Source organism: Rattus norvegicus, chromosome 1 (assembly GCF_036323735.1).
Source record: "Rattus norvegicus strain BN/NHsdMcwi chromosome 1, GRCr8, whole genome shotgun sequence".
Lineage (NCBI taxonomy): Eukaryota > Metazoa > Chordata > Mammalia > Rodentia > Muridae > Rattus > Rattus norvegicus.
The window spans coordinates 198,839,753-198,865,120 of NC_086019.1; the positions used below are offsets into that span (position 1 = coordinate 198,839,753).

The window sequence follows — 25,368 nt, forward strand, 5'->3', positions numbered from 1 at the left end:
CTGGCCAAGGACACATAGTGACACACTGCTTCTGCCTGTGAGATTAAACGTTCACAGTCCTCCTGCTCAGGCCTACCTCCACATACACTCCTTTGCTCGGTTGTCTATTGAACACAGAGCAACATCCATTCCCAGGATCCTTCTGGAAAAGACCTCTGATACTACTGGGATTCTAGATGTTGCAGATCTCAGGTATCTAGAGTAAGCTTTTTCTTCCAAGGGCCAAGTGGTTAAAAATCAGCCTTGGCAGCTTACAGGTGTATATCTGCTTATCGGTCACTGTGGCTTGAAAGTATCTGACAAGACATAAAGAGGGGAGATCAGTTGTATCCCATTAAGACTTTATTTATGGCCTCTACCTTTGAGTCTCATGATTAGTATAAATTACTAATTTTTTCAACCTTATATAACATAGGAATGTTTTAATCTTTCAGGCAATATAGATTTGGCCTGTTGATAGGCCAAGGGCAAGGCTAAGTAAAGCCTAGCATCATCTTCTGTCTAAATGATATTATAGGCTCTTCTTCTCTCCTTGGTGAAACTTAGTGGATCATAATCAAGGCCAAATGATGGGGTGCTCCTGAAATGTATATCAAATATGCAATATACAGAGATAAAATTCTGGAATAAGCCAATAGAAACAAACACCAAAAGTTCCCCTCCTTGGAGGAGTGTAGGCCAAGGGAGCTATGTGGTGCCTTCATCATGGTTAACAGAAAGCCTCCAAGGTAGACAAACCAGTACTGAACTATGACCGAAGGTGTAAGAAAGCAAAGAGAGGCTGTTTTATCCAGAACGAGGTCCATCTCAACCCTGACCTGGAGATGTTGAAGGCAAGACATCCTGAGTGAGGGTCGGGATCTCTCATAAGCCTCAGCTGATAAGTGAACCTTGGTTCTGCATCCAGAAATGTTACTGATCTAACAAATACCTATGGATTATCTGCAAAGTGCCAGCTGCCTGTTGTGTCAGGGACTGTAACACAAATGTTGCCCCATTTCTAAAAAGTTAGTTGGGTGAGCTCTGGAGAGATGATCACCAGATAAAAGAACTTTCCACGTAATCTTGATAATCTGAGTCTAATATCCAAAACCAACTACCACCACCACCACCAAACAAACAAACAAACAAGCAAACAAACAAATGAAACGCATGCAAAGCCTCATGGCTGTAACCCCAGAACTCCTGTGGCAAGACAGAAGGTAGAGACAGGCAAATCACCAGAGAGCTATCTAGCCTGAAGTATGCCAGCTCAAAACCAAGAAGGACCCTGCCTCAAGAAGGTGAAAAGAGAGAACCAACTTCTAAAAGTTGTTCTCTGACCTCCTCCATGTGGCAAGTACACTTACTCACACACAAATACACAGTAATAACAAACAAAATTAAAAAATCACAATCTAAAAAAGCTTCCTGGGTAGGCCAGGCAGATAAGAAAGATAATATAGACAAGATGGGTAGGTGGCAGTTAGGTGGATAAACATGTACAAAGATAAATAAATATAGGTAGGTAGATTGATAGACAGATAATATATGAATATAATAGGTTGATAATTAGATGACAGGTAGGTGGATGCTAGATAAACTGATAATTAGATAATACATGGTAAGTAAATATTGCTGATAGATATATAAATAGATTATAGATTCATATTTAAATAAATCATAGATTAACATTTACCATGACCTATCACCTTTGCTTAGGTTAACACCCCCTAGAACCCTTTCTAGGTCATGCACTAATGCCATGGAACTAGCCCAAAGAAAGGATGCTTCAGCTAGTGGCTGTAAGGTATCAGGGTCACAGACTCTGGCTAAAGACAGAGCAGCCAAGCAGTGGGAGAGACTCCCACGGGAAAGACTCTTGAGTAATCTGGATGTCTAGCCCATTTTCCTATATATTTTAAATTGACTTCTATTTTTTTTAAAGGTTCAAGTCAAATAACACATACCTGTGAGTTGCATGTTTGTGTGTAGACCATGGTTTGTGATTACTGTTTGGAAAGAGATGTAAACACACAATAGTCTCTAGTCTATGCCACACAGTAAGAGCAGAGACTAGAGCTGAAGAGAGTGTGGTACGACCAGCCGAGACAAGGTTGGTCCCAGTGAGATATGTTCTGGACACCATTACCAATCATCTTGAAGGACTAAAATGATGGCATTGATGGTACTTTTACTGTGACATCAATTCCCTTGGCCACTGCCAGGCCTTAAGTGAGTCCCAGAAAGGCACAGTACAATCTTTAAGGCAGGTGACATGGAGTCGTCAGAGAGGGATGACATGAGCAAGCACTGCTTGGTAGGGGCAGATGCTCAGAGCCCAAGGGGTCACAACTATGAGGGCCTAATAGTGCTCCCTTCAGCAGCACATATACTAAAATTGGAACGATACAGAGAAGATTAGCATGGTCCCTGTGCAAAAATGACATGCAAATTTGTGAAGCATTCCATATTTTTACCCTAGATGCACAGAACACATGAAACTCAAAATGCAGATGCTTCACTCGTTCTTTAAAAGGGGAACAAGAATACCCTTGGGAGGGGATAGGGAGGCAAAGTGTAGAACAGAGGCAGAAGGAACGCCCATTCAGAGCCTGCCCCACATGTGGCCCATACATATACAGCCACCAAACTAGATAAGATGGATGAAGCAAAGAAGTGCAGGCCGACAGGAGCTGGATGTAGATCTGTCCTGAGAGACACAGCCAGAATACAGCAAATACAGAGGTGAATGCCAGCAGCAAACCACTGAACTGAGAACGGGACACCCGTTGAAGGAATCAGAGGAAGGACTGAAAGATCTGAAAGGGCTTGAGACCCCATATGAACAACAATGCCAAGCAACCAGAGCTTCCAGGGACTAAGCCACTACCTAAAGACTATACATGGACTGACCCTGGACTCTGACCTCAAAGGTAGCAATGAATATCTTAGTAAGAGCACCAGTGGAAGGGGAAGCCCTGGGTCCTGCCAAGGCTGGACCCCCAGTGAACGGGATTCTTGTGGGGAAGGTGGTAATAGGAGGAGAACTGGGAGGAGAACACCCATATAGAATGGGAGGGGGAGGGGTTAGGGGGATGTTGGCATGGAAACCGGGAAAGGGAATAACATTTGAAATGTAAACAAGAAATACCCAATTTAATAAAGATGGAGGAAAAAGGAAAAAAAAAGAGGGCCTAATAGTTGGCTGTGGCACTCCTGGTGGCAGACAGAGCCAATACAGAGAGCAAGCCCATCATCCTCCTTAAGGGCCACAACCAGCTTCAGGTAGACTACCCACAAGTGTCAGTGTCATGGCTCTCCCTATATAAGCTCAGATACATCCAATGCTTCTTATTTTTCATTTTTGGTTTGTGAAATGCATTAGTTCAACAATGTATTTCTATATATAAAGCGCTTTATTTTTATAGATGGTTAGTAAACATATAGCAGCCTTCTTCACATACATTTTCCCATAATTATATGCAGTAACTTTCAAAATATTCCTGTCTTTTCCTTTTATTGTATTATTGTATGGGTTATATTAAGTCTCTAACATACTTGGAGCACATTGCCCGGTGCATCCAGTTCTTTAAAAGTTTCATACATCACTCTCGGTGTACTCAGTGGCCTTGTACTCTGCAGCACACCATGACCCCAGGCATTCCACAGTGTGTTCTGGGAAGAGATGGGTGGCCTACAGCACACACAGCTTTCTTACACTGAAACACTCTAGAAATCTCCCAAGACCTGTGGTTTGCAGAACTGACAAGCACCTGGGTGTTTCCAGTCTGGGCTGCATTAGTCTACTCAATCAGAGGCACACCCACACTATAGCCACTGATATGAAAACAAAAGGCATTTTACTGGAGCGTGTAATCTCAGGCTGGGAGATAGATAAGAGGATAAGAATGCTTGCTGTCAAACCTGAGGACCTGAGTTCAAATCCCAGCGCCACATAAAAAGCCAGACATGACTGTTCACATAGCTATAATCCCAGCTCTGTAGGAGTAAGACAGAGGGGTAGCTAGGACTTGCTGCCCTATAGCCTAGCCCTGGGTTCAGTGAGGGAAAGACTCAAAGAAGTAAGACAGAGAATGCCAGAGCAGGGTACTCAGTGCCCTCCTCTGGCTTCCGCATGTGCTAACATGAGTTCTTGCACCCTCTGACCCCTCACATGCTCATATACCACACACACACACACACACACACACACACACACACACACACAGAGAGAGAGAGAGAGAGAGAGAGAGAGAGAGTGAGAGAGAGAGAGAGAATACAACACACACAAGCAAAAAATGCATAATTCACTCGTTGTTCTTCCTTTCTCCTCTAATTCTGCCATTTAATTTTGAAATACCAGCTTTGCTCGATAGACTCCATCCTTTCTATACCTAAAAGATCATCATCATGCCTTTAAATTAAATATAATATTGAGATGTACCACCTGGATACTATGGGCTTGGGGACTTTGAGCAATAGTCTCTTGGAAACAGCATGACATTTTCACTAAACACAAGTGTCTTTCCCCACAACTGTAAATGAGCATTTATTTTATGCCCTCCCAAAATCAAAATGATATTTTCACTGTTATGATTTTATTATGCTTCTTGATAGGGTAGTTTGCTTTTGTGAAGTTAAGGAAGGCAGCGAAGTGGAAACTCATAACAAATAGGGCATATTGAAATTGGGTTCCACAGCTTAAATTTTCCATTCATTTAATTGGGGAGAAAGCGTGTGTTTGTTTGGATATCTAATTATTGGGAAAGGAGAGGTTCATTTGTCTAAGTTAATATCCCTTAACCAAGTTAAAAATTAGCATACATCTCTTTAATTACACCTTGGAGTGACAGCAGCATGCATCAGCCTTCCACAGGCCTGCTCCCATCCGCCCAGTGCTTAGAAAAGGGCTGGGAGGCAGAGTCCTGACTGCCCACCTCTCTCACGCAACCCTGTTACTGTGCTGAATGGATATCAGGAGCCTGGGACGCTCTGGTCTGCCCTGCCCCCTGACACTTTGGAGCCCCCTGGACCCATATGGTTAGACCCCCTCAAAATGCACAGCTCCTTTGGCTTTCTGATGGGGGTCTGGGGACCCCAAGCACATCTTCCATGTCAGATCCTGAGGACTGCAGCTTCTCTATCTGTGTAACAGTCATGTACTCTCATGTTAGGCTCCAGCTAACCTCACTACCTATTTAAGTCTTCATGATTTCCTCCATCCTCACCTCTACTCCTCTACCCACTAGTTCATGGTGAAGTAACTCTGCTCACTCAGAGAATGTGCTCAGGAAGAAACAGAGGAACAAGTAGGCACATGAATGGATGGATGGATGGATGGATGGATGGATGGATGGATGGATGGATGGACGGACGGATGGCACAGTAGGAGGTAATCTACAACTTGCAGACCACTAAGACCTGGTGAGTGCTCCCCCTGGAGGCTGAGCAGGGAATGTTCCTTTGCCTAGAACTACTTGTTTTATCTCTTTTCTTCTATTCTTTGGTCTTTTGTCATTGTCATCAGCATTGTTGTAACAGGGCCTCATGTAACCAAAACTAGCCTTTTACTTACTAGGTAGGTATGGATGACCTTGAACTCCCGACTTTTCCTGCGCTTTCTGAGGGCTGGGATTCCAGGTATGTGCCACACCACACTGACACTCGTGCCTTCATTTCTTAGTAGATTTTTTTTTTTTTGGTTCTTTTTTTCGGAGCTGGGGACTGAACCCAGGGCCTTGCGCTTCCTAGGCAAGCGCTCTACCACTGAGCTAAATCCCCAACCTTCTTAGTAGATTATTAAGCAGTTTACACGCATTCACTTGCTTAGTGTTGCCCAAACTGGATAATCTGTGGCTTGAATGTTTAGCAATGGAAAAAAGAAATATGGAAGCAATCATGTTTCAATGACTAAGTTGCTATGTAAAATGATATTTACAAAGAGTTTACGCTAACATAAGAAATGTCATCATATCAATAACAAATAGTCTGGGCCATTCAACCTTATGTGAGGACCGGGATGGCAAAGTCAGGTTTTACAGAGTCAGAGAATCCTAACATAGTGCTGAAAGGAACCAGCAGGATGCTGGTTGGCCCATGGACCAGGCAGCCAACAATAGGTGTGCATGTGACCCAGCGCAAGGTAATAAATTTAGTTAAGATCTTAGAAGATTAGTTTGTGATTTCCCTTTTGGTAACTTTTCGGATGACAATGTCCAGCTGCAGTGTGGAAAGACTGGGCACCTGACAACAAGCATTTGCTATTTTGTAACATGAATAAATCATAGGGTATCACTCAGTGGTAAAGTGTTACCCAGCATGTTTCAGGCCCCAAGTTCAAGCCTCCACACTAAAGGCAAGCAAGGTAAGAAGAAAAAAGGGAGGTAAGGAAGGGAGGGAGACAGATGGGGAGGGACAGAAGAAGAAACAGAAGAAGAAACAGAACCATAAAGTTTCTTAGTTGTTCCCTAATTTATAGTCACCTCCACTTCCATAGCTGGGTTAGAATTGCTACTTTGTTTCTTCCTGGGGAAGAGTCCTAGTGTCATCAGCATGAGAGCCGTTCCTCGAGCACTGTGGGTCTGAGCTCCAGAGGAGGGTCAGCCAGCTTAGCAGACTGATGCACCACCCCTTTCCTCAGGACAGCTTCCCACTCCTGGACTGCAGTTCCCCAGCAGAGCTAGTGGTAAACAAGAGGGAGCACCTGCCTCCACTCTCCCCGTTAATTATTCAGTGCTACCGCCCACACTACACAGCCAAGTTGTTTGGAAATCAATAAGTAATTTATAGATGGCCCTCTTAGCTGAAGGTGTTATTTCACTTCATTCAAATGCAGCTGGAGCGTACACCATGAATGAGGCTGAGATCCAGCTCTGGTGAGAGGCTCAGGGATGGAGATGCCAACAGGAAAGTGAAAGCAAGGTGCTTTCCGCTCTGGGCAGAAAGTCTTAGATGCTTGCCCAATACCAAAGACACTGTGGGCACCAGTAAGAGGGACTGCTCCGTGTCTGGAGTGGTGGCTTCTCTTATGGAATGTCCCATTATGCAAATTGATCTGAAGACATGCAGCAGTCGATGCTAGGAGGGCGAGTCATTTTTCTTCTGGGATGGAGCCACCGGGAAGTTGTCTACAACACAGTCAATAACTCCACACGCGTGCACAAATACCCCTAATTAAAATCAGTGAATGGTTTTTTTAAGACATGAAAGTTGGAAGAGGATATTTGGGAACGAAGGACCCCAGAGAGAGAACGGGAGGAAAATAAGAGGGAGGGGTGGGGTGAATATAATAAAAATACATTATATGCATGTGTGAATTGTCAAGAAATAGGTAAAGAATTATTTTGAGGACAGCTGTTGGGCTGGAGAGATGTCTCAGCACTTGGGAATGCATAGTGAGTGCTCTTGCAAAAGATTTAGTTCAGTTCCCAGCATCCACTTGACGCAGCTCACAATTACCTGTGTAGTCTAGCTCCAGGGATTCAATACCATTTTATGACCTCCAAGGGTACCTGTGCTCGCATGTACTCAGAACACACGCACATGCACCCCCCCACCCCCCAACACACACATACTTTAAAAAATCATGATAAGTCCTTTTTAAAAAGTACAGTAACCAGCTGAATTGATTGTATGTGTGGGTGGCTGTGCAGACAGATTCCTTCAAAGCCCTCCTTAGGACTTTTTCACAGGCAGAAACACAGGGTTATATGTGCCCTTCATGTTATCATGGTCATACATTACATCACCCAAAGGGCAAGCCTGGGGAAACCTGAGCACTTTCCTGTACTCCTGCAGGGTTTCGTTTTTAAAGAGAAATCTTTAAAGCATAGTAGGTTTTATTTAACGGCATGTAAAGCATTGCCGTCATGGGGACAAAACCCCCTTTTAAATAGCTTATTGAAACATTAATCATCCAAAGTCCCAAAGATATGATAAAAATTTTTGTAAAATACTGTTGCATTAGAAAAGCGTTGTCACACGGCTACCCCCAAACCTCCAGTGCAGATTTCCTTTGATTTATTGGCATAACTGAATGCCAGCCACGAAACTTGCTTTGTTAAGCTAGCGAGCAAGAGTTGACAGAGCCTGAATCCCAATATCTCTCAGGCCTGCCAAAGCTTACACTGTATTGTGATCCTCCACAAGATACAGGGAGCCAGGGGGCTTTCTTCCCCTGTGTCTCCATTGCTCCCCTCATCTTCACTGTGTGAACCGACCACATTATTACCCCTCCAACTAACATCACAGAACAGGGAGCCCTCATCCTCGGGGACTGTCCTGGTGCCATGTTTTGAAAAGAGGTGTGTGTAGGGTGGAGAACCAACATTCAAAACAAACAAACAAACAAACAAACAAAAAAAACAGACAGTGAAATCATTAAGTTGAAAGATAAAAGAATGGAAGTCACCCCAGAAAGTGGAGGTCACTTTCCAGTGCACCCGAACACAAGGACAGCATGTGGGCACTTCATTATGCATATTAATAAGGAGCCATTGGTGATCTCTAAGCAGAACAGCGAGGTGGTTGCAAATTTGGCCTTGAAAGATGTTACAAAATTGTTTAAAACTGCCAAAGCTATCATGTTCCTGGGATGGTTTGAATGAGGATAACCCCCAAAGGCTCATAAATTTGCATGCTTAGTGCCCAGTAGATGAGCTTTCAGGGGAGGATTAGGAGGTGTGGCCTTGGTAGGGAAGAGATGGCCTTTTTGGAGGAGGTGTGTCATTGGGAGTGGGCTCTCAGATTTCAAAAGCAAACAGCAGGCCCAGTTTCTCTTCCTCTTTCTGCCTGCTCTCCGCAGATTAGGATATAAAGCAAGCTTCTTCTCCAGCTCCACGCCTGCCTGCTGCTGCCACATTTCCCACCATGATGATAATGGACTAACCTTTTATTACTGTAAGAAAGCTCACAATTAAATGCTTTACTTTATAAGAGTTGCTTTGGTCATGGTGTTTCTTTACCGCAACAGAAAATGACTGAGATAGTTATTCTAGGCCAGTGGTTCTCAGACTTTCAAATGCCGTGACCCTTCAATACAGCTCCTCACGACATGGTGACCCCCAACCATAAAATTCTTTCTGTTGCTACTTCATAATAGTAATCGTACTACCATTATGAATTGTACTGTAAATATATGATATACAGGATGGTCTTAGGTGACCCCTGTGAAAGTGTCATGACCAAAGAGGTCATGACCCACAGGTTGAGAACCACTGCTCTAGGAGGAAGTCAGTTTAGCCCACTTTGAACATCTCTGAAAAACATCCTCTTTTGGCATGATTCCCTTGTGGTACTGTTTATGGGTCCCAAGGGCTCTCACCCCAGCCACAGCCCCCAACCCCCTGCAGACCCCCATCTTCTTGCAGTAGTAATTAAGTCTGACACTTCCCCAAGCACACACCTGAGGCAGGAGTCACGTGGGGATGCTATTATCTGTCTTTCTCAAGATTCCTGCTTTGAGCTGGCAGTAGAGAAGATTAGATTGCCTGTGGGTAGATGAACAAGTAAAAGAATTCAGGGGTAGTTGAGGAAATTCAAGTGTTCATCATCAAAGAGGTGTCTGTTTTGGCTAAAGTCCAAAGAGGCCAGCACAGCCAGGCCTGGGAGCCTCCAAGAGAGGAGGCGGAGGTGTGAGCAGAACAAAAAGGGAGACAAGAGTTTAGACTGCTGGGATAGAGGATCCCCTTTCAAAACAGAATATGCCCACATTACTGGGCACTGAGCCTGCCCTATGTACCTAGAGCTGGCATTCCATTGTTCCCCCCTAAAGGCCCACTTCCCTCTACTTCCTCCTCCCTTAAGAGTAGTGAGCCTTCTAAATCCCTTACTTGACACTGTTTGGGTAACCAAGAACCAGAGACTAAATAGTCTAGAGGCCTAGGGTAAAACCAAACACTCTTGTCTGATTAATTAATTTCATTAAATTAAAGAATAAATTAAATGTCTCCTAATGATATTCTGTTAAACTCATAAATCGTTGTCTTATCAGTCATCATCAGAGAAGCTTCCTTCCTCTTGCAGCAGATAGAAATAGATGCAGAGACCCATAGTCAGACATCACACACACACACACACACACACACACACACACACACACACACACAGAGAGAGACAGAGAGAGAGAGAGAGAGAGAGAGAGACAGACAGACAGACAGACAGACAGACAGACAGACAGAGAGACTCTAGGAGTCTAAACGAGAGGTTTCTATCAAATCCCTCCCCTCAGAGCTCAGGGAACTCTGCAAAAGAGGAGGTAGAGAGAACGTAAGAGCCACAGAGTATGGAGGTCACTAGGAGAATAAGGCCCTCTGGTGGCCTCTGGGCAAGGCTTATAAACTCGGAGACCAAAACAGCAAGCATGGGGCCTCCGTGGGTTTGTACCAGGCCCTGTACATTTGTACTATAGCTTTCAGTGTCGTCTTTTGATGGGATTCCTGGGTGTGAAAATGAGTGAGTTTCTGACTCTTATGCTCACTCTTGGAATCTTTTTCCTCCTGTTGGGTTGCTATGATATGATGGGTTTTACTTCGTCTTATTATATTTTGTCATGTTTTGTTGTTATCTCTTAGAAGCCTGCTCTTTTCAGAAAAGAGACTGAGGAGAGTGGACCAGAAGGGAGGGGAAGGGAGAAGGAACTAGAAGTAGAGGGAAGGAAAACCATATCATATGGGGAAAAAACATCTATTTGCAATAAAAGTGTAGGGAAGGGAGGAATGTAAAGACCCTTCTAAGACTAGCTGTGTAAAGATTGCTAAAGCCAGGTTTCAGGACCAACTATGTCCATCCTTCCTAGTCACATTCTGAGAACCACTGACCCTTCAGGAAAGTGAAATGCCCACTACTAGGATTGGCTTAGCCAAGGCTGCAGAGTAGCACCACGTAGCTCTTATTCAACCTCATCTCTGGACAGATCAGCTCTAGCCACACCCCTACATAGAGTCCACCAAAAACCCCAGTACCCAAAACCTCAGGTTTCTCCACCCACTATGCCCATCCCTAGTGAACTAAGCCCTGAGTGAGAACATTTTTTAAAAGTCTGACTCCATACCAATAATGATAGTGAGATTGGACCAAAAAGAAACAGTGTAAGCCAGGCGAGGCAGCATGTACCTACAGTTCCAGAACTCCAGAAACTTGATCATGAGTTCATGTTCAGTCTGGGCTACATGGGGAGATCCTTTCTTGTAAAACAAAGTAACGAAAGGAAGAGCAGAAAGATGCATTCCATTTCTTAATTTCAGTATGTTAGACCATTCCTGCACCTCTCCTGGGACCTCTCTACACCCCTCCCTCCTCTTATTCATTTCCCTTAAAATACTCTACACCCACAGACTTCTGTTTATGATCTGAATATAGATGTTTGGAGAGCCTGAATAGTGTAGTCACAGGGAAAAGGAAGGCAATAGGTCACTTGGCTTGTTGGCCGTTACGTTTTTGTATTGTAGAGATACAAATTTTCACTATCAGATATTTTATGGGAAATAATTGCCACACAAAAAATGTGTAAAATATTCATATCAAAAGTGGAACAGCTTAGGGGCATAGACAACTGAAGCAAACTTAGGCAGTACGAGTTCACAAATAGCAAAAGAAATCTATCAGAATTGTGTCAACACTTATGTTTTATATGTTACACTCAGAAAGTAGCACTGGAGAATAGGCTTGCTTGTAGACGTTTGGTCTTTCTTCCTTCCAGTCCCATGCTCCCAGAAATACGACTCAGACACAAAATATATTTAGAAACACCTTGGCCATAGAGCTAGACTCTTCTCTGACTAGATCATAACTTAAAATAACACATATATTCTAAATTACATCCTACCATGTGACTGGTTATCTGTGCTCAGTTACCAAGCATCCATCCCACCATCTTCCCAGGCAAGTCTATCATGCCTGGCACTCTCCCAGAATCCTTTCTTCCTCCTGGATGTCCCACCATCTCCATCCTAAGCCATAGACCATCAGATTTATTACTGACAGGTGCCACATCCATACAGACTTTCTCTATGTGCTGTTCAGGCAGAGCCCACGTATAGATCTGTTCACAGAATGAGTGGTGGGGCTACAAATGGGTGAGGGCACCATGTACAGTGATTAAGGGTGTGCACTGAACAACTGTGAGGTGCTCCTTTCTCATAGAGAATGATGGGAAAGGTACCTGTGAGAGTGCACACCCCACACAAGTGTAAGTTCTTCAGAACTTGTCATTGAGGAAACATAGAGTTCACCTGTCTGTGCAACTCCCAAAGAGAACAGTCAAGGAGGAAAAGGAATTCTGATTCCTACAAAGTCTTGCCTGGTTTGGGGTGTAGCCCATGGTGACTTGCCTTAAACACACGAGTCTCCTGGTTTTCTCCCCATCAGATCAAAACAATCAATTGCCACCACCAAGCTAGTCTTTCTCCTGTTCCTTTGTGTGTGGCAGGTGTTTCACAGTGCTCTTAGGTGCTCTAAGAACTTCGCTATGCCTATGGGAGAACAGGACTCCCCTATCTACTCTCCCTGCCTATTTGAGAACTCACCACCAGGCAAGGGCTTGGTATTTCTCTTCCCATGTTCTTGCTCCAAGGAACATTTTGGGTTTTATTTGTTTGTTTGTTTGGTTAGTTGTTTTGTTGTTGTTGTTGTTTTTACTCTGAAACCTGTGATTTGAAATCTGTTCTGCCCTAATCACCAAGCAGCAGAGGTAGGTAGGTAGGGGTGTGTGTGTGTGTGTGTGTGTGTGTGTATGTGTGTGTGTGTGTGTGTGTACACTTGTGCACTGTGTGCATGTACAATTTGAGATTTGCATTTGAGAAAAGTCTACAACAGCCCTTCCCCATCCTACCTGATGCATTCTTAACATGAAGTAGAAAAGCATGAAGTGGCTTCTCCAGAGTTAGCCAAGCTATCAGCCAGGAACAAGTACATGAAATGTGTGGTATTTCAGCCCAGGGGGTAAAAACAATGTGATCTAACAAATGATTTATAATAGTTTTTTAAGTCTTGCAAATAGAATAGAAATGAATAAACAATGAGTAAACACCTGCTATTGCTTTCTTATTCTTGACAAGATTTGATTTTCTTTGTAATTGTGTGTAACCTGAGCTCAGTGTGGTGATTCAATACATGTGTTCTACCTATAGCCATCGAAGCAGTATGGCTAGCATCTCCAACATCTTGTCCTGTGTCTTCAGAGCCTCCTGTTGTTGCCACTAAGAATGTCAAGCTAACTAAGTATGTGCTCCATATAACCAACTTCATGGGACAAAGAACATCTCCATGGGGATTCCTATTCAGGAATAAGTTACACTTAACACTAGAAATTTCTTTGCTGAGTTTTTTTTAAAAAATTGATCTATTTATTTTATGTATATGAGTATCCTGTACCTGTCTTCAGACACACCAGAAGAAGGCATTGTATTCCATTGCAGATGGTTGTGAGCCACCATGTGGTGGCTGAGAATTGAACTCAGGACCTCTGGAAGAGTGGCCAGTATTCTTAACTGCTGAGCCATCTCTCCAGCCCACTCTGTTGGACTCTTGAATCTTCCATTGGTAGAGAGTTATGGTTGGATTAGCTGGACTACAGCCTGTAAGTCTTCTAATAAATCCACTCCCCCAAACACACACACACACACACACACACACACACACACACACACACACACACACACACACAATTTATTCTATAAGGAGGTCTGTTCCTTTAGAGAACCCTGAATAACAACTGGATACAATGTGACCAGCTGCCTCAGCTCCCACCTACTTGACTTTTGCACAAAGACTATGATAACCTGGCCCTGAGAGCCAAGCTAACCTCCCCATTTCTCAAGCTGCTTTTCTAAGATATTTCGGCATAACACTGAGAAAATTGACTGAGAAATGGTGTTCAGCTCAAGACCGTAGGGTCAAGTAACCATGGACAGGCACCTCTCAAATTGTGTGCTACTACAATGCTTTTCTCATTTTAAGTTACCCGGGTGTCTTGGTCACAGCAAGGCAAAAGTACTAATGTGCTTCTCCTAGAGACTGAAAGGAACATTGAAAGGATTTGAAGCCACGTGGAGATCTGGTTGTGGCTTTCCCTCTCCTGAGGGATAGCCTGCAGTGAAGTCACTGAAGAGCCTATTTTCTGTTCAGAAACATCTTTGTGAGAAAGACAAAGTGCTGATCTATAAACACCAGCTGTGGCATCCATTCACCGTCCTCTCCACTTCCCTCTGTACCAGGGAGGCAGAGCCTTAAGGGTGGCTGTGGATTCCCAAAGGACCTGGGGTTGGGCTCTGAGGTACTGTCTTAATTGAGGTCACCATTGCTGTGATGAGACACTGAGACCAAAAGCAAGTTGGGGAGAAAAGGGTTTATTAGGTTTACATTTTCACATCATTGTAGTCCATCACTCCAGAAAGTCAGGATAAGAACTGAAACTGGGTAGGAATCTGGAGGCAAGAGCTGATGCAGAGACCATGAAAGGGTGCTGCTCACTGGCTTGATGGCATGGCTTACTCAGCCTGCTTTTTTATAGAGCCCTAACCATCAGGCCATGGGTGGCCCCACTCATAGTGGGCTAGGCCCTCCTCCATTAATCACTAATTAAGAAAATGCCCTGCAGGTTTGTCTATGATCTGATCGTATGAAAGCATTTTCCCAATTGAGGCTCCCACCTCTCAAATGACTCTAACCTCTGTCATGCTGACATAAAGCTAGCCAGCACAGATACTGTTAGCTGGATGTGTTGGGATCTGGAGTCCCCTAAAAGCATCTGGGTCATAGGGGGTTTAGCCTTTGCTGGCATAAGATTGCACAGTATCTAAGATCTGAACCAGAGCATCCACTCATATCTGTAATGTGAAGCCTTCCACACTGCACATAAGCACACTGCACATAAGATGCAGAAACATGTTCTCCACACCCATGGAGAACCAAGCCAGGCTATCCACTAAACTTGTGGATAGAAGAGCATCAATAAAGAAAACACAAATATCACACACAGGCTGTGTAGCAGAAGGAAATTGCTTCCAGGTCAAAATTGGTCAGGACTAGAATTACCAAGATGATTGTTTTAAGAGTGGGAAAATCTATTCTTTTAACCTGCTAAACTTACCTGAAACAACTTTGTCTTTATTTTCTAACAAGATTTAACATGAAAGAAAACACATTTTCACATCTTTCAAATGCCTCCCAGTGACTCCCAGTCAGCTTAGTAGGCAGAATGCCTAGGCACAGGAAGACTTATCTGTTGCTGATCCTATAAGAAGACATACCACACACCTAAGACGAGCTTCTGCCAGTTCCCCAAATGGAAGATATGCAGAGTTTGAGTTTAAAGAAATTGCTCAGTAGCTTTTTGTGATTACAGGAATGTAAAGGGTTGTTAAGATCTGACAAAGAGCTTGGATGGACCAATGGATACAGTGAAATCCACATTAGATGTTTTTGTATGACTATATCTTTCCTTTCTCTGAAAAGAGATCAATAGCCACCAAGAATCACTGAATGGCTGTGCTTTATAACCACTGTCCCAGAGAGCTTTCTGCAATGATAGAAATGTTATTCATGGTCTAGACTTATGACCATAAGTGGCATGTGAATATGAAGGGATAAAGTGGTTTATCTTACTTTAATTAAAGATTTTAAATTGCTGGGGACATGGCTCAGTAGGCAAAGTGCTTGCCTTGAAAGCATAGTAGTCTGAGGGATTTCCTAGAGACTTTGTAAAGAATCTAGGTGTGGCCAGACAATGGGGCACACACCTTTCATCCCAGCTCTTGTGAGACAGAAGCAGTTGGATCACCATGAGTTCTAAGCCAACCTAGTCTACAGATTGAGTTTCAGAATAGTCAAGTCTACACAGAGAAACCCTGTCTAAAAAAAAAAAAAAACAAAACAAACAAATCCCAAATCCAGGTGTGGTGGCAAATGAGACACAGGTAGATTCCTGAGGCTCACTGTCCAGCCAGCCTAGCCTACTTGGTCACGCTAATCCCCTTTGTGCATAGGTCTGTCTCAAAAAGGAGGTAGATACACTCTAGTGGTTGGCCCAATACCCATGGGTGTATGGGAAGCCCAATATTAGACACAATGCGCTATTAAAGAAAAAGAAAACACCACAAAGTTGGGAAAGGATTTGGTGGTGAGGAAGAAGAGTTTGGGGACGAGGGGTGTAAATCTGATTTAAAAAATACATTGCATATATGTATGAAATTCTCAGGTGGCACCTAAGGAATGACCGCTTGAGGTTGTCCTCTGGCCTCAACATCTGTGTGTGCACATGCACAGACACATAATCCTGTATACACATAAGTGCACACAAAATATCTAAATATGAAAGAGCAAAAAGAATGAGACATACAGAAAAATTGAATAAGTACCAGCATCGGAGGCTGAGCACAAGGAGCAGGCCAGGGGACACGTTGGACCAACATTTTCCTGCATCTCATTCTTGCTGGTTATTATGTGACTTCAAAGTTCCTGGGGCGTCGTGAACACACAAAAGAGTGAGTCCTGAACTGCTAAAGTTCTAAGGCACTAAAGGCTAAGCTCACAACCAAAATGTTAAAAAATAGTGGGTTCTGCCATAGCCAAATTGAAAACTGTAATTAACTGCATGTGGCTCTCTGCCTGACACACTGGATATGTAACTGCAGACTGTCGCTTTTTTAAAAGCCTCTGGGCACATGTGCCAGCAGTGACTCAGCTGGACTTTCCTGCCCACTAGAAGTGTCAGCTCAGACATTGTGTACCCAAGTTGCCAGAATGCCAGAGTCAAAAGTATTCCTGCCTCCCAGATCAGAGCCGCTGCAAAGGGCACACCGACTCCCTCCTCTGTTCTTTCCATCCCCACTGAGTAAGGCCAACCCTACTTGGCAAGCAGGCAACTCTTGTGGGAAGTCTTAAATTAGTATTCCTGGATCTCCTCCAGGCTTGGGTGAAGTTTCCCCCAGACAACCAAATAGGCAAGGAGACCCAACCATACAGTTACATCAATGATAGCTTTCACCCACATCAATAGGCACCTTGCTTAGACGTGTAAGAAATAAATTATTACCCATCCATTCTCTGTACAATGTTCATGTAGAGTACATCAGACAATCAGGTGAGCAGGTGGCATTGAACACCTGCCTTCTCTAGCTGGCAGCTGGTGTCTGCTTGTACACATGTTCTCAGATCATCTTAGAGTGGAAAATCTTCAGGCAGTCTACTATGTGACTGAGCCTATGCATCAGAAAAGGAGGGATCTTAAGTCCCAGGGGAAACATTACAGAAGGCTCTGTGTCTTGGAACAGCAAGAGGGGAGTCCAGGGAGGTAACAGTGCTAGACACCAGGAAGGTTGTACCTCCCTGAAGAACTCAGTCAATGAGAAATTTAGGGATAGAGAAATGCAGTCAGAATTATAAAAACCACGGTTTTGTACCAAGTCCACATGCCGACCACTTCTGCCTTTCCTCTAGGCTGAAGTCCAGCTTCGCAGGATTGTAAGTGAACTGCCCCACGATGGCTAGTCTGTGTCTCCAGCACTCATATTGTGGAGTGAGGGCCATTAGTTCTCACAGAAGCTAGCTCCCGGGCTCATGTTGATTCGTAAACACAACTCCAACTCTTTTCTTTTTGGCACTGATAATTTCCCAAGGGTCTCCTAAATGCTTCACAAGCTGGGTGGTTTAAAACAGTAGAAATGTATTTGTTGTGGTTTTGAAAGCTAAAAATCTGAAAACCAGAGGTCAGTCAGCATGGTTGGTTCCCTCTTGGAACCTTCCAAAGAGAAGCTTCTGCAGGTCTCCCATCTCCTGTTGTTTCCCTCATTGCTCAGTGTTTCTGGGCTTGCGGCAACCTCCCTCCAGCCTCTGCCTCCTCCTGCACTGATTTCTCTTCTCCATCTCTGCCCCTATGTCCATCTCTCCCTTTTCTTAAAGGATATCAGTCAGTTGATAAATGACCCTGACTCAGTGGGACTGTTTCTACAAAGATGCAGTTCCAAAAAAGCCATACTCACAGGTACCAGGAACTGAACTTTTTAAAGATATAATTTACCCCTAGAGACCACTGCCACCTTTAAAGCAGAAAATCTTCCTCCAAGAATGGACTGTACTAGAGCAGGATAGTTTCAGTCTCAGTGCTTGTGTGTTTGTGTTTCTGTGTGCATGTCTACATGTCTGTGTGTGCACATGTTTGGGTATGTGTGTGTGCGCGCACGCGCGTGCGTGTGTGTGTGTCTCTGTGTGTGTGTGTGTGTGTGTGTGTGTGTATTTCCAGTACAGCACCTCTGTCATGGCACCAGTGTCATCTTCTTGGCAAAGAATGATTCTTAATCAGCGCTTCCCATCATTGACTCTCAGCTTCCAGCAAAGACAATCCTCCTTTTGCTGCAAGATGGGCTCCCAAGGCAAGGCACCAGTGCCTTCTGCAATTGTGGCTTCTGGGGATTTGCTAGAACACAGTGGGCACATGGGTAGAGGGGATACAACTGAATAAGAGAAGCAGGACTTAATTTCAAATCATCATTGCTTCATGTGACATTGGGCAAGGTCATGTTGGAATCAATTTCCTCCTTAGTGGCTCATGACAAAATACTTCCTTCACAGAATCACTAGGATAATTAAATAGTATACTGGGCACTTAGATGCTGAGCAGTGAGTGTTAATTTCTAAAGCTTCCATTTTTGACATTTTCCTTTCATATTTTCATATATATTAATGGTTCCTTATTTTAAAAAAACAATTTCTATTTAATGTGAAAATGCAAACAAGAAGACTAAATTAAAATATCGGTAATTTTCCCACTGCAAGATAATTATTATTTACGCTTTGGTGTTTTTCTTCAGCCTTCTTAAATGCATATATTTACACATAGCTCTTCTGTAAAATTGGTTTCACTTTGCTCATGTTTGTTTTGTTACCGCCTCTACTTAACAAGATAATACATTTTCATATTTAATTACTTGGTCTTCTAAAGCCTAGCTCATAATGTCTGCAGAGTAATACATCCTGGATACAACATAATTTCTTCAACTGGTACATTTTACCTGTCATTAGAGCTGTTCCCAAAATTGTCACATCGATTTATTGTGCTTATGTGTGAGTATGTGCACTTGAATGTCATAGCATGCATGACCAGATCAGAAGACAGCTTGTGGGAGCAGCTTCCTCATCTCTACCATACAGGTTCTGTGGAGTGAACTCAGGTCTTCAGGCCTAGCTGCTGCTGCTGCTTTTGTATGCTGAATCATGTGGCTGATCAAATGTAGTTTTTAAAATGTGTGTGTGTGTGTGTGTGTGTGTGTGTGTGTTGGTATACATATACATGTGGGGCTATTGATACACTTAAGACAGAAAATAGCATCCAACACCTTGGAGCTGAAGTTATTTGTAATACTCAAGATGCTTGTCCTGTTATGTAGATGCTGGGATCTCAACACTGGTCCTCCTGATTGAGCAACAACTCTCTCAACTACTGAACCAGCTCTCTCACCTTCGATATTTTTATTCTCTATTTATTTTATTTCATTTTTTTCTGTTTTAGACGATACTATAAAGGACCTTCACTTTTCTTTAACTTTACACCCCAATCACTGTTCCCCCTCCAGGTCCCCACTCCCACAGTCCCACCCCAGACCTCCCTTCCCTTCTCCTCTGAGAGTGGACTCCCCTGGGCATCTCCCCCAGCACACTGAAGTCTACAGGGCTAAGTTGTGCTTCTCCCACTGAGGCAAACAAGACAATAAGACAGCCAAGTCAGGGGAACAGATCCCACAGAGAAGCAGCAGCTCCGGCTCCCGGTGTTTGGGATTCACATAAAAACTCAGCTGCACAGCGACTACGTATGTATGCGGGATCTAGCTCCCACCCACGTATGCTCTTTGGTTGGTGGTTCAGTCTCTGAGAGCCCCAAGGGTACAGGGTAGTTGACTCTGTTGGTCTTCCTGTGGAGTTCCTATCACCTACAAGGTCCTCAACCCTTCCCCCTACTATTCCAAGAGTCCCCAAGTTCCATCCAATGTTTGGCTGTGGGTCTCTGCATCTGTCTGAGTCAGCTGCTGGGTGGAGCCTTTCAGAGGACAGCCATGATAGGCTCCTGTCTGCAAGAATAACAGAGTACCATTAATAGTGTCAGGGTTTGGTGCTTTGTCAATGGGATGGGTCTTTCCTTGGCTCCGTTATTGCTTGGCCATTCCCTTAGTCCCTGTTCCATCCCCCATCCCTGCATTTCTTTTTTTTTTTTTTCTTTCCTTTTTCTTTTTTTCGGAGCTGGGGACTGAACCCAGGGCCTTGCGCTTGCTGGGCAAGCACTCTACCACTGAGCTAAATCCGCAACCCCCATCCCTGCATTTCTTGTAGGCAGGATAAATATGGAGTCAAAAGTTTTGTGGGTGTGTTGGTGTCTCTATTGCTTCATGGGGATTCCTGCCTGGCTACAAGAGGTGGTTTCTTCAGGTTCCATATAAGTGAATATATACCATGCGTGTCATTTGAATTCTGGGTTACCTCACTCAGGATGATATTCCCAGGTGCCATTCATTTGCCTGCAGATTTCATGATGTCTTGGTTTTTAATAGTTGAATAGTATTCCATTGTATAGATGTACCATATTTTCTTTATCCATTCTTCAGTCGAAGGACGCTAGGTTGTCTCCAGTTTTTGATTATTACAAACAAAGCTGCTATGAACAGAGCAAGTGTCCCTGTGGTATGGTAGGGCATCTTTTGGGTATATGCCCAAAAGTGTTATAGCTGGGTCTTCAGGTAGAGCTAGTGCCCGTTTTCTGAGAAACCACCAAATTAATTTCCAAAGTGGTTGTACAAGTTTGCACTCCCATCACCAATAGAGGAGTGTTCCTTTTGCTCCACATCCTCGCCAGCATGTACTATCACTTGAGCTTTTGATCTTAGCCATTCTGACAGGTGTGAGATAGAATCCCAGAGTCATTTTGATTTTCATGTTTCTGATGACTAAGGATGTTGAACATTTGTTTAAGTGCATCTCGGCCATTCGAAATTTGTTAATTGAGTTGTTTGGTGTCTGACTTCTTGAGTTCTTTATAAATTTTGGATATTAGCCCTCTGTGAGTTAGGTAACCCAATCACAGAAAAACACAGATTGTATGCACTCATTGATAAGTGGATATTAGCCCAAAAGCTCGGATTACCCAAGATCCAATCCATACACCACATGGAGCTCAAGAAGGACAACCAAAGTGCAGATGCTTCAGTCTTTCTTAGAAAGGGGAAACAAAAATATTCATAGGAGGAAACAGAGACAAAGTTTGGAGCAGAGACTGAAGGAAAGACCATCTAGAGACTGCCCCACCTGGGGATCCAGTCCATATACATACAGCCACCAAACCCAGACAATAATCCTGATGCCAAGAAGTGCATGCTGACAAGAGCATGACATCTCTCTCCTGAGAGGCTCTGCCAGAGCACGACAAATACAGAGGCGAATGCTTGCAGCCAACCATTGAACTGAGAACTCTTTCCCCATTGGAGAAGTTAGAGAAAGGATTGAAGGAGCTGAAGGGGTTTGCAACCCCACAAGAGCAATACCAACCAACCATAGCTCCCAGAGACTAAACCACCATCCAAAGAGTATATGTGGACAGACCCATGACTCCAGTTGCATATGTAGCAGAAGATGGCCTTGGGAGGAGAAGCCCTTGGTCCTACCAAAGCTCAACCTCCCAGTATAGGGGAATGTTAGGGCAGTAAGGAGTGGGTGGATGGGTGGGGAAACACCCTCATAGAAGAAGGGGGAGGGGGATGGTATATGGGGTTTATGGACAGGAAACCTGGAAAGGGGATAACATTTGAAATGTAAATAGAAAATCCAATAAAAAATAAACAAAAAATAAAAATGGTGCATGTGGGGAAGGGGGATACACGAGTAGGTCCAATGTGATCACAAGTATGTCTCATTGAATAGTGTTTCCTAAGCATGAATGGCCTCTGGATACTCAGATTGTGACCCTATGTAGAAATGGGACCTCTTCCTAGAATAAGAGGTGCCCCAAGAATAAGTGGGAGTGATCTTAGCTGTAATTCACTACACTGGGGATATGGAACCTGAAGAGGCCACCTCCTGTAGCCAGGCAGGAACCCAAGTGGAGCAATAAAGACACCAATCCACCCACAAAACTTTTGACCCAAAATTTATCCTGTCTACAAGAAATACAGGCACAGAGAATGGAAGAGAGACTGAAGGAATGACCAAGCAATAACTGGCCTAACTTGAGACCCATCCCATGGGCAAGCACTAATTCCTAACACTATTGATGATACTCTGTTATGCTTGTAGACAGGAGCAAGTTATTCTCTGAGAAACTTCACCCAGCAACTGACAGATACAGACACCCACAGCCAAACAGTGGATGGTGCTTAGGGACTCTTACAGAAGAACAGGAGGAAGGATTGTGGGCCCTGAAGGGGATAGGAACTCCACAGAAAGACCAACAGAGTCAACCAACTTGGACCCTTGGAGTTCTCAGAGACTGAACTACCACTAAAGAATATACACTGGTTGGACCTAGTTCTCACCACACATATGTAGCAGACATGCAACTTTGACTTCATGTGGATCCCGAACAATTGGTATGGGGGTATTCCAAAAGTTGTTGCCTGTATGTGGGATATGGTCTTCTATCTGGGCTGCCTTGTCTGGTCTCAGTGGGAGAGGAAGTGTCTAGCCTCACAAACACTTGAAGTTCGAGCATGGGGAAATACGGAGGAGGGGCATCCACTCAGAGGAGAAGGGGAGAGGAGATGGGGGAAGGATTGTGGGAGGGGTGACTGGGAGGGGGGAAGTGAGTGGAATGTAAAGTAAATAAGTAAAAAAATAAAATTGAATTCAAAACAAAGAAAAGGGGTCTGTGCAGATGTAAGTTACATTAAAAGAATATATTTGGGTTATGGTCAATCCTAATCTAGTGACTGCTATTCTGATAAAGAAAGAGGGACACAGAGATGCAAACTAAAGGACCAAGTGATGAAACTGAGTTGCATTGCCAGCAGTCACACACTACTAGGGATGCAGGAGCCACCTGAAGCTAGAAGATGGGTAAGGAGCAAGTTTTCCTTCACAGCCAACCTTTCAGCTCCCCAGTTCCCAAGTCTGGCCTCCAGAGCTGTGAGAGTGGACTCATGTTGAGCCCCTGTTACAGATGCTCTGGGAAAATACAATGAGTCCTTGTGCAATCGGGAATGGAGAGGAAGAGCCACTATCACAGAGATGGACGTGTGAAGACTCACAGAACCATTGCTGGCTCAAGACATGGAGTGGGGAACCAAGAGGCACGCACGTAAGCAGCTTCCAGAACCGGGGAACTGCAGAAAGCAGAGAAGAGGGTGTTCTTTGAACCTTCTAGAAAGAATGTAGCACTCTGGAACCTAGATTTTGGCCTCAGAACCATTTCTGATCTTCTATCTTCTAGGACAATCCGGGAATACAATGGTAGGGTTCTTAGCCAATTGGCTTACAGAGCTTTATTAAAGGAGGAACAAGCCTAAAGCACAGTGTCATTAAGAACATGATGTTTTTCTGTGACATTTTAGGATAACCTGAATTATCATATTTATTGTGTATTTAGAAGGATGCATGCTGTGGAGGTCAAAGGGCAACTCTGTGGAGTCAGTCTACTAGGTAGAAGATCTGAGGTTGGACTAGGCTGTCCTGCTTGGCAGCCGCCTTTACTCTCTGAGCCCTCCCTCTGATCCTCTCTCGGCTTTTGTTTATTGGTTTCTTTTTAATACACAGTAATTCAAAACATTTTTTACTAGGCTAACTCTTACAAATTCCTTTTTTTTTTTGTTTTCACTCCCATAATTCTTAGAGCTACTTTTCATTGACACTAGATAAATATTCCCTCTATTTTCTTCATCATTCCTAATTCACTTTTTGCATTGATTTTACAATCCAGTAGCACTTAGCATTTATTTCTGGTTGATGATAGATGCTTTAAGAATCTGTGGAGGCCAAAGCCACTCTCCTTAGAGAACACAGGCACATGTGCAAACCTTCACCCACTGACAGACTGGGAGGAGTGTGCTGCCAAATGCTGAGTAGGTCTTTTGAAGAGAAAGACATGTCCTTCCTGATGGACCAGAGTCACTCTGCTCAGCTGGGGGTTAGGGCATTACACTAAGCATTACCCAGCTTTACTTCACTGTGACCAAACTACTTGAAAGAAGCTTTAATTTGGACTCTTGGTTTCAGAGGTGAGAGTTCCTATCTAACTATGTTCCTTCAGGGCCTGGAGTGAGCAGAAACATCAGAGAGCATCATCAGGGAGAATGCCTGTGCTGGTGAGCTTCCTCCTCCTTGCCACCTTATTCCTTCTGGGCCTACCCTATTAATGCTGCCCACATTTAGGGAAGGCTTGTATTAATTGTCTCTAGAACCATCCTCACAGACACACCTGGAGAAGTCCAAATCTCCTAGGTGTCTTTCAATCCAATCAATCTCCCTTTCTTGTCAGGCGGGGAGAAGCTTCTTTCTCATAGACACAAGAAAGAGCTTCCCAAAGGAAAGAGAAGCAATCGAGGAAGTAGGGGTGTGTCCCAAAGACAGTAAGGAGCCGACTATGGCTGGACAAATATTGGAGGAAAACTCCAGTGGCAAAGGGACTCTCACACATCTATTACTGATCTGACCAATCAGGAAGACATCGTCCTGCACATTAAGCATTAGGGAGAGCACCAAGGCCTCTGATGGTTAGCATTGTCAACCTGGTAGATTATTGCCCCTGGCCACACTTGTGAGAGATTATCTTGACTACATTGAGGTGGGAAGACTTGGACTCCTTTGGCAACCAATCATTGACTGTCAGCCTGGCCTATGGTTGTGAAGACAGGAGGACAGGCAGCATACGCTTCTCTGCTTCAGATGCCTTGTGACTGTGTCAAGTCCTCCCTCTGTGACTTGCCCCACAATAACAGGCTGTATCTTGAACTGTGAGCTGAACAACCACCCCACCCCCAAGCTTCTTTTGTTGAATATCTTATCACAGCAACTGGAAAGAAACTAAGGCAGGGCCTGAGGAAGACCATAAATGTGAGCACTCAGGAAAGATCTAAGAGTGTGGACACATGTGTCTGCTGGAGAAAGTTCGCACCCTAAGATACTTGGATGAAACAGCAGCAGTAGCATTCTCCAAAGAGTTTCTCATGCACATTCCTCCATGCACAGGTGTGATGAAAAGCTGGGGCTCCCCCATGCACAGGTGCGGTGACAAGCTGGGGATCCCCCATGCACAGGTGCGGTGACAAGCTGGGGATCCCCCATGCACAGGTGCGGTGACAAGCTGGGGATCCCCCATGCACAGGTGCGGTGACAAGCTGGGATCCCCCATGCACAGGTGCGGTGACAAGCTGGGGCTCCCCCAGGCACAGGTGTGATGACAAGCTGGGGAAATTG

At 44.1% G+C, this 25,368-nt stretch overlaps 1 non-coding gene across 1 annotated transcript; it reads left to right on the forward strand.

Moving 5' to 3' along the window:
* The first annotated feature begins 2,350 nt into the window (after window positions 1–2,350).
* Window positions 2,351–2,457, forward strand: LOC120100145 (U6 spliceosomal RNA). The gene has a single exon (XR_005499938.1). It is a non-coding gene; the product is annotated as a U6 spliceosomal RNA (small nuclear RNA).
* The last annotated feature ends 22,911 nt before the right edge of the window (window positions 2,458–25,368 follow it).